Source organism: Salvelinus fontinalis, chromosome 21 (assembly GCF_029448725.1).
Source record: "Salvelinus fontinalis isolate EN_2023a chromosome 21, ASM2944872v1, whole genome shotgun sequence".
NCBI lineage: Eukaryota > Metazoa > Chordata > Actinopteri > Salmoniformes > Salmonidae > Salvelinus > Salvelinus fontinalis.
In genome coordinates, this window is record NC_074685.1 from 50,774,753 (window position 1) to 50,787,697 (window position 12,945).

Consider the following 12,945-nt stretch of genomic DNA (forward strand, 5'->3'; position numbering starts at 1 on the left):
AAAAGGTTCTGGGACACTGTAAAGTCCATGGAGAATAAGAACACCTCCTCCCAGATGCCCACTGCTCTGAGGCTAGGAAACTCTGTCACCACCGATAAATCCACTATAATTGAGAATTTCAATAAGCATTTCTCTACGGCTGGCCATGCTTTCCACCTGGCTACCCCGGTCAACTGCCCGGCACCCTCCACAGCAACTCGCCAAAGCCCCCAACATTTCGCCTTCACCCAAATCCAGATAGCTGATGTTCTGAAAGAGCTGCAAAATCTGGACCCCTACAAATCATCCGGGCTAGACAATCTGGACCCTCTCTTTCTAAAATTATCTGCTGAAATTGTTGCAACCGCTTTTACTAGCCTGTTCAACCTCTCTTTCGTATCGTCTGAGATTCCCAAAGATTGGAAAGCTGCCGCGGTCATCCCCCTCTTCAAAGGGGGTGACCCTCTAGACCCAAACTGCTACAGACCTATATCTATCCTACCCTGTCTTTCTAAGGTCTCCGAAAGCCAAGTTAACAAACAGATTACCGACCATTTCAAATCCCACCGTACCTTTTCCGCTATGCAATCTGGTTTCAGAGCTGGTCATGGGTGCACCTCAGTCAGGCTCAAGGTCCTAAACGACATCTTAACCGCCATCGATAAGAGACATTACTGTGCAGCCGTATTCATCGACCTGGCCAAAGCTTTCGACTCTGTCAATCACCACATTCTTATTGGCAGACTCGACAGACTTGGTTTCTCAAATGATTGCCTCGCCTGGTTTACCAACTACTTCTCTGATAGAGTTCAGTGTGTCAAATCGGAGGGCCTGTTGTCCGGACCTCTGGCAGTCTATGGGGGTGCCACAAGGTTCAATCCTTGGGCCGACTCTCTTCTCTGTGTACATCAATGATGTTGCTCTTGCTGCTGGTGATTTTCTGATCCACCTCTACGCAGACACCATTCTGACGACACTAACCTCCAGACGAGCTTCAATGCCATACAACTCTCCTTCCGTGGCCTCCAACTGCTCTTAAACGCAAGTAAAACTAAATGCATGCTCTTCAACCGATCACTGCCCACACCTGCTCGCCCGTCCAGCATCACGGCTCTGACTTAGAATACGTGGACAACTACAAATACCTAGGTGTCTGGTTAGATTGTAAACTCTCCTTCCAGACTCACATTAAGCATCTCCAATCCAAAATTAAATCTAGAATCGGCTTCCTATTTCGCAACAAAGCATCCTTCACTCATGCTGCCAACATACCCTCGTAAAACTGACCATCCTACCGATCCTCGACTTCGGTGATGTCATCTATAAAATAGCCTCCAACACTCTACTCAACAAATTGGATGCAGTCTATCACAGTGCCATCCGTTTTGTCACCAAAGCCCCATACACTACCCACCACTGCGACCTGTATGGTCTCGTTGGCTGGCCCTCGCTTCATACTCGTCGCCAAACCCACTGGCTACAGGTTATCTACAAGTCTCTGCTAGGTAAAGCCCCGCCTTATCTCAGCTCACTGGTCACCATAGCAGCACCCACTTGTAGCACGCGCTCCAGCAGGTATATCTCACTGGTCACCCCCAAAGCCAATTCCTCCTTTGGTCGTCTTTCCTTACAGTTCTCTGCTGCCAATGACTGGAACGAACTGCAAAAATCTCTGAAGCTGGAGACTCATATCTCCCTCACTAGCTTTAAGCACCAGCTGTCAGAGCAGCTCACAGCACCTGTAAACAGCCCATCTATCTACCTACCTCATCCCCATACTGTATTTATTTATGTATCTTGCTCCTTTGCACCCCAGTATCTCTACTTGCACATTCCTCTTCTGCACATCTACCATTCCAGTGTTTAATTGCTATATTGTAATTACTTTGCCACCATGGCCTATTTATTGCCTTAACTCCTTTATCTTACCTAATTTGCACTCACTGTATATATACTTTTTGTTTTCTTTGTTCTACTGTATCATTGACTGTATGTTTTGTTTATTCCATGTGTAACTCTGTTGTTGTATGTGTCAAATTGCTATATGCTTTATCTTGGCCAGGTCGCAGTTGCAAATGAGAACTTGTTCTCAACTAGCCTACCTGGTTAAATAAGATTTCTTTCTTTTAAATTACACAGGTGCACCTTGTGCTGGGGACAATAAAAGGCCACTCTAAAATGTACAATTTTGTCACACAACACAATGCCACAGATGGTTCAAGTTTTGAGGGAGCATGCAATTGGCATGCTGATTGCAGGAATGTCCACCAGAGCTGTTACCAGATAATGGAATGTTAATTTCTCTACTATAAGTCACCCCTAACGTCGTTTTAGAGAATTTGGAGGTACGTCCAACCTGCCTCACAACCGCAGATTACGTGTATGGCATCATGTGGGCAAGTGGTTTATAGTGATGTCAACGTTATGAACAGAGTGCCCCATGGTGACGGTGGGGTTATGGTATGGGCAGGCATAAGCTACGGACAATGAACACAATTGCATTTTATTGATGGCTCTATTGGAAATGACCTTTAAAGAGGCCTCCCGGGTGGCGCAGTGGTCTAGGGCACTGCATCGCAGCGCTAGCTGTGCCACCAGAGACTCTGGGTTCGCGCCCAGGCTCTGTGGCAGCCGGCCGCGACCGGGAGGTCCGTGGGGCGACGCACAATTGGCCTAGCGTCGTCCGGGTTAGGGAGGGTTTGGCCGGTAGGGATATCCTTGTCTCATCGCGCTCCAGCGACTCCTGTGGCGGGCCGGGCGCAGTGCGCGCTAACCAAGGTAGCTAGGTGCACAGTGTTTCCTCCGACACATTGGTGCGGCTGGCTTCCGGGTTGGAGGCGCGCTGTGTTAAAGAAGCAGTGCTGCTTGGTTGGGTTGTGCTTCGGAGGACGCATGGCTTTCAACCTTCGTCTCTCCCGAGCCGAAGGAAATTACCTTTAAATGAATGGGGCACTGCCAAATGTGCTCCACAGATTGAACGCTGCCCTTTTTGCGCATATTCCAAACATATCGCTGAGGGTGCTAGGATAGAACTGGTTTCCATGGGTTTGATGCCATTCCACTCACTCCATTCCAGACATTATTATGACACTGTCCTCCCCTTTAGCAGCCTACGGTGGAAGCGCATGTGAACGCACAAATCTAGGGCAGAGTAGTGAGAGGAAGGGACTGGTTTGTGATTCAGTATCAGACTGGCTCCATTATAGTGACCCCTAGTGGATATACTGCAGAATATAGAAAATATATTATTGGGTATGCCTACTTTTTGGAGTAGGTTAGCTCTGGCTAGTAGCTTTTGCCCCTGTTGGACGAGGTGAGCTCTGGCTTGGAGCTGTAGTCTTGTTGGACTAGGTGTGCTCTGGCTAGTAGCTGTAGCCCCTGTTGGACTAGGTGTGCTCTGGCTAGTGGCTGTAGCCCCTGGTGGACGAGGTGAGCTCTGGCAAGGAGCTGTAGTCCTGTTGGACGAGGTGAGCTCTGGCTAGTAGCTGTGGCCCTTTTTGGAGTCGGTTAGCTCTGGCCAGTAGCTTTTGCCCCTGTTGGACGAGGTGAGCTCTGGCTTGGAGCTGTAGTCTTGTTGGACTAGGTGAGCTCTCTCTAGTAGCTTTTGCCCCTGTTGGACTAGGTGAGCTCTGGCTAGAAATTTCAGCCCTGTTGGACTAGGTGTGCTCTGGCTAATGGCTGTTGCCCCTGATGGACTAGGTGAGCTCTTGCAAGTAGCCAAAGCCCCTGTTGGACTACGTGTGCTATGGCTAGTAGTTGTAGCCCCTGTTGGACTATGTGTGCTCTGGCTAGTAGCTGTAGCCCCTGTTGGACTAGGTGAGCTCTGTCTAGGAGCTGTAGCCCCTGTTGGACTAGGTGAGCTCTGGCTAGGAGCTGTAGCCCTGTTGGGCTAGGAGCTGTAGCCCTGTTGGACTAGGTGTGCTCTAGCTAGTACCTGTAGCCCCTGTTGGACTAGGTGTGCCCTGGCTAGTGGCTGTAGCCCCTGTTGGACTAGGTGTGCTCTGGCTAGTAGTTGTAGCCCCTGTTGGACTTGGTGTGCTCTGGCTAGTAGCTGTAGCCCCCGTTGGACTAGGTGTGCTCTGGCTAGTAACTGTAGCCCCTGTTGGACTAGGTGTGCTCTGGATAGTAGTTGTAGCCCCTGTTGGACTAGGTGTGCTCTGGCTAGTAGCTGTAGCCCCTGTTGGACTAGGTGTGCTCTGGCTAGTAGCTGTAGCCCCTGTTGGACTAGTGGAGCGCAGATGCGTGATGATGCTATCAGCTAGCTGCTGTCCTATTTTGTAGAACAGTTATTTGCAACTGGCCTATGGACCAATTTCAGGAACTCAGTCAGTGTCTGAACTTCCTGTTGAGAGTTAGTATAATAGAATGCACAAGGTGCAATTTCAAAATGTGGTTGTACATCAGCAGTCACTCAATTAGTTTAACGGCTTTCCTCTTCCTCTTCATCCGAAGAGGAGGAGCATGGATTGAACCAAGACGCAGCGTTGTGATAAGACATGATATTTAATAAACAAAACAGAAAACACGACGAACACTTGAATAATTACAAAACAATAAACGACGTAGACAGACCTGGACGACGAACTTACATGAAACACGAAGAACGCACGAACAGGAAAAATGACTACATAAAACGAACGAACAAACAAAACCGAAACAGTCCCGTGTGGCGTAACATACACAGACACTGACACAGGAGACAACCACCCACAACAATCAATGTGAAAACACCTACCTTAATATGGCTCTCAATCAGAGGAAATGAAAACCACCTGCCTCTAATTGAGAACCATATCAGGTCACCCTTTAACAAACATAGAAACACATAACATAGACTACCCACCCAAACTCACGCCCTGACCGTCAAACACATACAAAATAACAGAAAACCGGTCAGGAACGTGACAATTAGCCCACGTCAGCAATTTTTTTAGATTGGCCAGCTGTCTAAACTTGTAATAAGCATGGTTGAATTACCTACCAGTATCGACCCATTGATCATCAGTTATCATACTAAAACTTCAAACATTTGCCTCCACCGTCTGGGAAAATCTGTGGAAATGCAGGAAATTAGCTGTAAATCTGCACATTTTTCTCTCCGCCCTATGGCAGAATGAGTAGAATTGCATGAAATGAATTATACAATTGTAAAATCTTCTCTTCGCCCCATGGCAAAAACTGTGGAATTGCATTACACAGCCATCCTAAAAACCCAAATCTGATCATTACTCATATTCAATATTGGTTTCTGACTGTCCACACTCAGTTTTTCATATCAGATTTGTGCATTCACACTGATGTAGCCTTTGAAGTAGCACACAGATGTAATGCTCATTTCATCTCACTGTTCCTCTAAGTTTGGGGGTGGTTGTCGTGGTAATGGCAGGTCATGAGCAAAAGAAACACTTCAGATTTAAAAAAATGGATGTGAGTGTCTAGACTAAGGTCTAGATGCTTGAAATTCAAAATATGAAACACTGAAATTGTATCAGGATTGAGTGCCACGTATGAATTTGGAAATAAAAACATCAGATTCAATGTGGTTGTTGCCTAGCACCTCTGCTTAGCACCTCAACTGAGTGCCAGCCATAATTTGCAAACCGATTCTACATGTCAGTCGCCACCCTAAAAACACACAGCGCCGTCAGCAATTGAATGAATGGCAAATGAACGGCAGACGTCAATCGGTGCGATTCCACTAGGTTGAATCAACGTCGTTTCCATGTCATTTCAACCCTTTCAAATCTATGGTGATGACGTTGAATCAACGTGGGAAACTGATTGGATTTGCAAAAAGTAATCAAGGTAAAAAAACGTTTTACCTAAATCCAATGACGTTTTTTTGTTGTTGTTGATTTCACGTTGAATTCAACGTTTGTGTACAACTCAATCAAATGTAAATCAAAACTAGACGTTGACCTGACATCTGTGCCCACTGGAATGTGTCTTCTCCTTAAAATGACAATTAGTTCTGTCAAAAGAAACTATGCTGAATAAAAATATATATGTAAAGTGTTGGTCGCATGTTTCATGAGCAGAAATAAAAGATCCCAGAAATGTTCCATATGCACAAAAAGTGTATTTCTCGAAAATGTTCTGCTCAAATGTGTTTACATGCCTGTCAGTGAGCATTTCTCCTTTGCCAAGATAATACATCCACCTGACAGGTGTGGCATATCAAGAAGCTGATTAAATAGCATGAAACCAAGATGGCGTAGCAGTCAGACGTCTTTGTCCTGTCCCTTGTATATAGCTTTTTCTTTGCATATTTTCCTAAACCTCAACTTCTAAATACTCTCCTGCAAACCACCTCACCCAATTTGGCATGGATCTGCTTTTTTCTAAAGTATTTCTAGCCAGCTAACTACCTACCAGCTATCAGTCAGCAAACCATTGCTAGCGGTCATCAGCTAACCTTTAGCTCGGAAAGCTCACGCCAGTTCGAACAACGTGACTCAAACCAGAGCATAACGGACCTATTTCTCTCCATATCCCCGGATTCCTACCGCAAACTCTGAACATTTTCATCTGGATCTTCGCAACTAGCTAACCGCAATCCCGGGAGACCACTCCTGGCTTGCGTTTCCATCCCGAAGCAAGCACCAATTAGCCTGACGCTAGCCCGGCCTAGCGTCAGGCTCCTGGGCTACAATATCCGGACCCCTTCTACTGCCGGTACGGGGCACGGAACTCCTGGGCTACAATATCCGGACCCCTTCTAATGCCGGTACGGGGCACGGAACCCCGCCGATCCTCTACGACTGGAATACCGACATAATCTGCCCGAGGATTTCAACAGGCCCCTCAGGCGCGATGCCCGCTGAAGGCCCATTCTGCTAACCTGCTAGCTACCAAGAGCTACTTGGAACCCTACTAATTCCACGACTGGTCTATCGACGTCACCGCAAGAAGAGGCAAAAACAGACTTACCCCCATCTGCTAGCTTGCCTGCCCCGGTCTGCTAACTGCTAGCCCTTGCTAACTGCTGGCTTGCCAGCCCCGGTCTGCTAACTGCTAACTTGTTTAGCCCCGGCCTACTAACTGTTAGCATCGGCCTGCTAACAGTCTGAATCGCCGTGTCCCCTGTCAGCCCAACCACTCACTGGACCCATATGTTCACTTGGCTACGCATGCCTCTCTCTAATATCAATATGCCTCGTCCATTACTGTCCTGGTTAGTGATTACTGTTTTATTTCACTGTAGAGCCTCTAGCCCTGCTCAATATGCCTTAACCAACCATGTTGTTCCACCTCCTACATATGCGATGACATCACCTGGTTTAAACGTCTCTAGAGACTATATCTCTCTCATCATTACTCAATGCCTAGGTTTACCTCCAATGTACTCACATCCTACCTTACCTTTGTCTGTACACTATGCCTTGAATCAATGCTATCGTGCCCAGAAACCTGCTCCTTTTACTCTCTGTTCCGAACGTGCTAGACGGCCAGTTCGTATAGCATTCAGCCGTACCCTTATCCTACTTCTCCTCTGGCGATGTAGAGGTTAATCCAGGTCCTGCAGTGCCTAGCTCCACTCCCACTCCCTATGTGCTCTCATTTGTTGACCTCTGTAACCGTAAAAGCCTTGGTTTCATGCATGTTAACATTAGAAGCCTACTCCATAAGTTTGTTTTACTCACTGCTTTAGCACACTCTGCCAACCCCGTGTCTGAATCCTGGCTTCGGAAAACCACCAAAAACCCTGAAATCTTCATAGCTAACTATAACATTTTCCACAAAGATAGCCTGCAGAGTTCTGTATTACTATCCAAGTCTGTACCCAAACAATTCGAGCTTCGACTTCTAAAAATGCACCTTTCCAGAAACAAGTCTCTCACTGTTGCCGCTTGCTATAGACCTCCCTCTGCCCCCAGCTGTGCCCTCTACACCAAATGTGAATTGATTGCCCCCCATCTATCTTCTGAGCTCGTGCTACTAGGTGACCTAAACTGGGACATGCTTAACACCCCGGCCATCCTACAATCTAAGCTTGATGCCCTCAATCTCACACAAATTAGCAATGAACCTACCAGGTACAACTCCAAATCCGTAAACACGGGCACCCTCATAGATGTCATCCTAACTAACTCGTCCTCTAAATACACCTCTGCTGTTTTCAATCAAGATCTCAGCAATCACTACCTCATTGCCTGCATCCGTAATGGGTCTGCGACCAAACGACCACCCCTCATCACTGTCAAACGCTCCCTAAAACACTTCTGCGAGCAGGCCTTTCTAATCGACCTGGCCGGGGTGTCCTGGAATGACATTGACCTCATCCCGTCAGTAGATGATGCCTGGCTATTCTTTAAAAGTGCCTTCCTCACCATCTTAAATAAGCATGCCCTTGACATGCCCTTCCTAGAACTAGGAATAGATATAGTCCTTGGTTCACTCCAGACCTGTCTGCCCTTGACCAGCACAAAAACATCCTGTGGCGTTCTGCATTAGCATCGAATATCCCCCGTGATATGCAACTTTTCAGGGAAGTTGGGAACAAATATACACAGGCAGTTAGGAAAGCTAAGGCTAGCTTTTTCAAACAGAAATTTGCATCCTGTAGTACTAACTCAAAAAAGGTTCTGGGACACTGTAAAGTCCATGGAGAATAAGAACACCTCCTCCCAGATGCCCACTGCTCTGAGGCTAGGAAACTCTGTCACCACCGATAAATCCACTATAATTGAGAATTTCAATAAGCATTTCTCTACGGCTGGCCATGCTTTCCACCTGGCTACCCCGGTCAACTGCCCGGCACCCTCCACAGCAACTCGCCAAAGCCCCCAACATTTCGCCTTCACCCAAATCCAGATAGCTGATGTTCTGAAAGAGCTGCAAAATCTGGACCCCTACAAATCATCCGGGCTAGACAATCTGGACCCTCTCTTTCTAAAATTATCTGCTGAAATTGTTGCAACCGCTTTTACTAGCCTGTTCAACCTCTCTTTCGTATCGTCTGAGATTCCCAAAGATTGGAAAGCTGCCGCGGTCATCCCCCTCTTCAAAGGGGGTGACCCTCTAGACCCAAACTGCTACAGACCTATATCTATCCTACCCTGTCTTTCTAAGGTCTCCGAAAGCCAAGTTAACAAACAGATTACCGACCATTTCAAATCCCACCGTACCTTTTCCGCTATGCAATCTGGTTTCAGAGCTGGTCATGGGTGCACCTCAGTCAGGCTCAAGGTCCTAAACGACATCTTAACCGCCATCGATAAGAGACATTACTGTGCAGCCGTATTCATCGACCTGGCCAAAGCTTTCGACTCTGTCAATCACCACATTCTTATTGGCAGACTCGACAGACTTGGTTTCTCAAATGATTGCCTCGCCTGGTTTACCAACTACTTCTCTGATAGAGTTCAGTGTGTCAAATCGGAGGGCCTGTTGTCCGGACCTCTGGCAGTCTATGGGGGTGCCACAAGGTTCAATCCTTGGGCCGACTCTCTTCTCTGTGTACATCAATGATGTTGCTCTTGCTGCTGGTGATTTTCTGATCCACCTCTACGCAGACACCATTCTGACGACACTAACCTCCAGACGAGCTTCAATGCCATACAACTCTCCTTCCGTGGCCTCCAACTGCTCTTAAACGCAAGTAAAACTAAATGCATGCTCTTCAACCGATCACTGCCCACACCTGCTCGCCCGTCCAGCATCACGGCTCTGACTTAGAATACGTGGACAACTACAAATACCTAGGTGTCTGGTTAGATTGTAAACTCTCCTTCCAGACTCACATTAAGCATCTCCAATCCAAAATTAAATCTAGAATCGGCTTCCTATTTCGCAACAAAGCATCCTTCACTCATGCTGCCAACATACCCTCGTAAAACTGACCATCCTACCGATCCTCGACTTCGGTGATGTCATCTATAAAATAGCCTCCAACACTCTACTCAACAAATTGGATGCAGTCTATCACAGTGCCATCCGTTTTGTCACCAAAGCCCCATACACTACCCACCACTGCGACCTGTATGGTCTCGTTGGCTGGCCCTCGCTTCATACTCGTCGCCAAACCCACTGGCTACAGGTTATCTACAAGTCTCTGCTAGGTAAAGCCCCGCCTTATCTCAGCTCACTGGTCACCATAGCAGCACCCACTTGTAGCACGCGCTCCAGCAGGTATATCTCACTGGTCACCCCCAAAGCCAATTCCTCCTTTGGTCGTCTTTCCTTACAGTTCTCTGCTGCCAATGACTGGAACGAACTGCAAAAATCTCTGAAGCTGGAGACTCATATCTCCCTCACTAGCTTTAAGCACCAGCTGTCAGAGCAGCTCACAGCACCTGTAAACAGCCCATCTATCTACCTACCTCATCCCCATACTGTATTTATTTATGTATCTTGCTCCTTTGCACCCCAGTATCTCTACTTGCACATTCCTCTTCTGCACATCTACCATTCCAGTGTTTAATTGCTATATTGTAATTACTTTGCCACCATGGCCTATTTATTGCCTTAACTCCTTTATCTTACCTAATTTGCACTCACTGTATATATACTTTTTGTTTTCTTTGTTCTACTGTATCATTGACTGTATGTTTTGTTTATTCCATGTGTAACTCTGTTGTTGTATGTGTCAAATTGCTATATGCTTTATCTTGGCCAGGTCGCAGTTGCAAATGAGAACTTGTTCTCAACTAGCCTACCTGGTTAAATAAGATTTCTTTCTTTTAAATTACACAGGTGCACCTTGTGCTGGGGACAATAAAAGGCCACTCTAAAATGTACAATTTTGTCACACAACACAATGCCACAGATGGTTCAAGTTTTGAGGGAGCATGCAATTGGCATGCTGATTGCAGGAATGTCCACCAGAGCTGTTACCAGATAATGGAATGTTAATTTCTCTACTATAAGTCACCCCTAACGTCGTTTTAGAGAATTTGGAGGTACGTCCAACCTGCCTCACAACCGCAGATTACGTGTATGGCATCATGTGGGCAAGTGGTTTATAGTGATGTCAACGTTATGAACAGAGTGCCCCATGGTGACGGTGGGGTTATGGTATGGGCAGGCATAAGCTACGGACAATGAACACAATTGCATTTTATTGATGGCTCTATTGGAAATGACCTTTAAAGAGGCCTCCCGGGTGGCGCAGTGGTCTAGGGCACTGCATCGCAGCGCTAGCTGTGCCACCAGAGACTCTGGGTTCGCGCCCAGGCTCTGTGGCAGCCGGCCGCGACCGGGAGGTCCGTGGGGCGACGCACAATTGGCCTAGCGTCGTCCGGGTTAGGGAGGGTTTGGCCGGTAGGGATATCCTTGTCTCATCGCGCTCCAGCGACTCCTGTGGCGGGCCGGGCGCAGTGCGCGCTAACCAAGGTAGCTAGGTGCACAGTGTTTCCTCCGACACATTGGTGCGGCTGGCTTCCGGGTTGGAGGCGCGCTGTGTTAAAGAAGCAGTGCTGCTTGGTTGGGTTGTGCTTCGGAGGACGCATGGCTTTCAACCTTCGTCTCTCCCGAGCCGAAGGAAATTACCTTTAAATGAATGGGGCACTGCCAAATGTGCTCCACAGATTGAACGCTGCCCTTTTTGCGCATATTCCAAACATATCGCTGAGGGTGCTAGGATAGAACTGGTTTCCATGGGTTTGATGCCATTCCACTCACTCCATTCCAGACATTATTATGACACTGTCCTCCCCTTTAGCAGCCTGCACTGATGCCTACGGTGGAAGCGCATGTGAACGCACAAATCTAGGGCAGAGTAGTGAGAGGAAGGGACTGGTTTGTGATTCAGTATCAGACTGGCTCCATTATAGTGACCCCTAGTGGATATACTGCAGAATATAGAAAATATATTATTGGGTATGCCTACTTTTTGGAGTAGGTTAGCTCTGGCTAGTAGCTTTTGCCCCTGTTGGACGAGGTGAGCTCTGGCTTGGAGCTGTAGTCTTGTTGGACTAGGTGTGCTCTGGCTAGTAGCTGTAGCCCCTGTTGGACTAGGTGTGCTCTGGCTAGTGGCTGTAGCCCCTGGTGGACGAGGTGAGCTCTGGCAAGGAGCTGTAGTCCTTTTGGACGAGGTGAGCTCTGGCTAGTAGCTGTGGCCCTTTTTGGAGTCGGTTAGCTCTGGCCAGTAGCTTTTGCCCCTGTTGGACGAGGTGAGCTCTGGCTTGGAGCTGTAGTCTTGTTGGACTAGGTGAGCTCTCTCTAGTAGCTTTTGCCCCTGTTGGACTAGGTGAGCTCTGGCTAGAAATTTCAGCCCTGTTGGACTAGGTGTGCTCTGGCTAATGGCTGTTGCCCCTGATGGACTAGGTGAGCTCTTGCAAGTAGCCAAAGCCCCTGTTGGACTACGTGTGCTATGGCTAGTAGTTGTAGCCCCTGTTGGACTATGTGTGCTCTGGCTAGTAGCTGTAGCCCCTGTTGGACTAGGTGAGCTCTGTCTAGGAGCTGTAGCCCCTGTTGGACTAGGTGAGCTCTGGCTAGGAGCTGTAGCCCTGTTGGGCTAGGAGCTGTAGCCCTGTTGGACTAGGTGTGCTCTAGCTAGTACCTGTAGCCCCTGTTGGACTAGGTGTGCCCTGGCTAGTGGCTGTAGCCCCTGTTGGACTAGGTGTGCTCTGGCTAGTAGTTGTAGCCCCTGTTGGACTTGGTGTGCTCTGGCTAGTAGCTGTAGCCCCCGTTGGACTAGGTGTGCTCTGGCTAGTAACTGTAGCCCCTGTTGGACTAGGTGTGCTCTGGATAGTAGTTGTAGCCCCTGTTGGACTAGGTGTGCTCTGGCTAGTAGCTGTAGCCCCTGTTGGACTAGGTGTGCTCTGGCTAGTAGCTGTAGCCCCTGTTGGACTAGTGGAGCGCAGATGCGTGATGATGCTATCAGCTAGCTGCTGTCCTATTTTGTAGAACAGTTATTTGCAACTGGCCTATGGACCAATTTCAGGAACTCAGTCAGTGTCTGAACTTCCTGTTGAGAGTTAGTATAATAGAATGCACAAGGTGCAATTTCAAAATGTGGTTGTA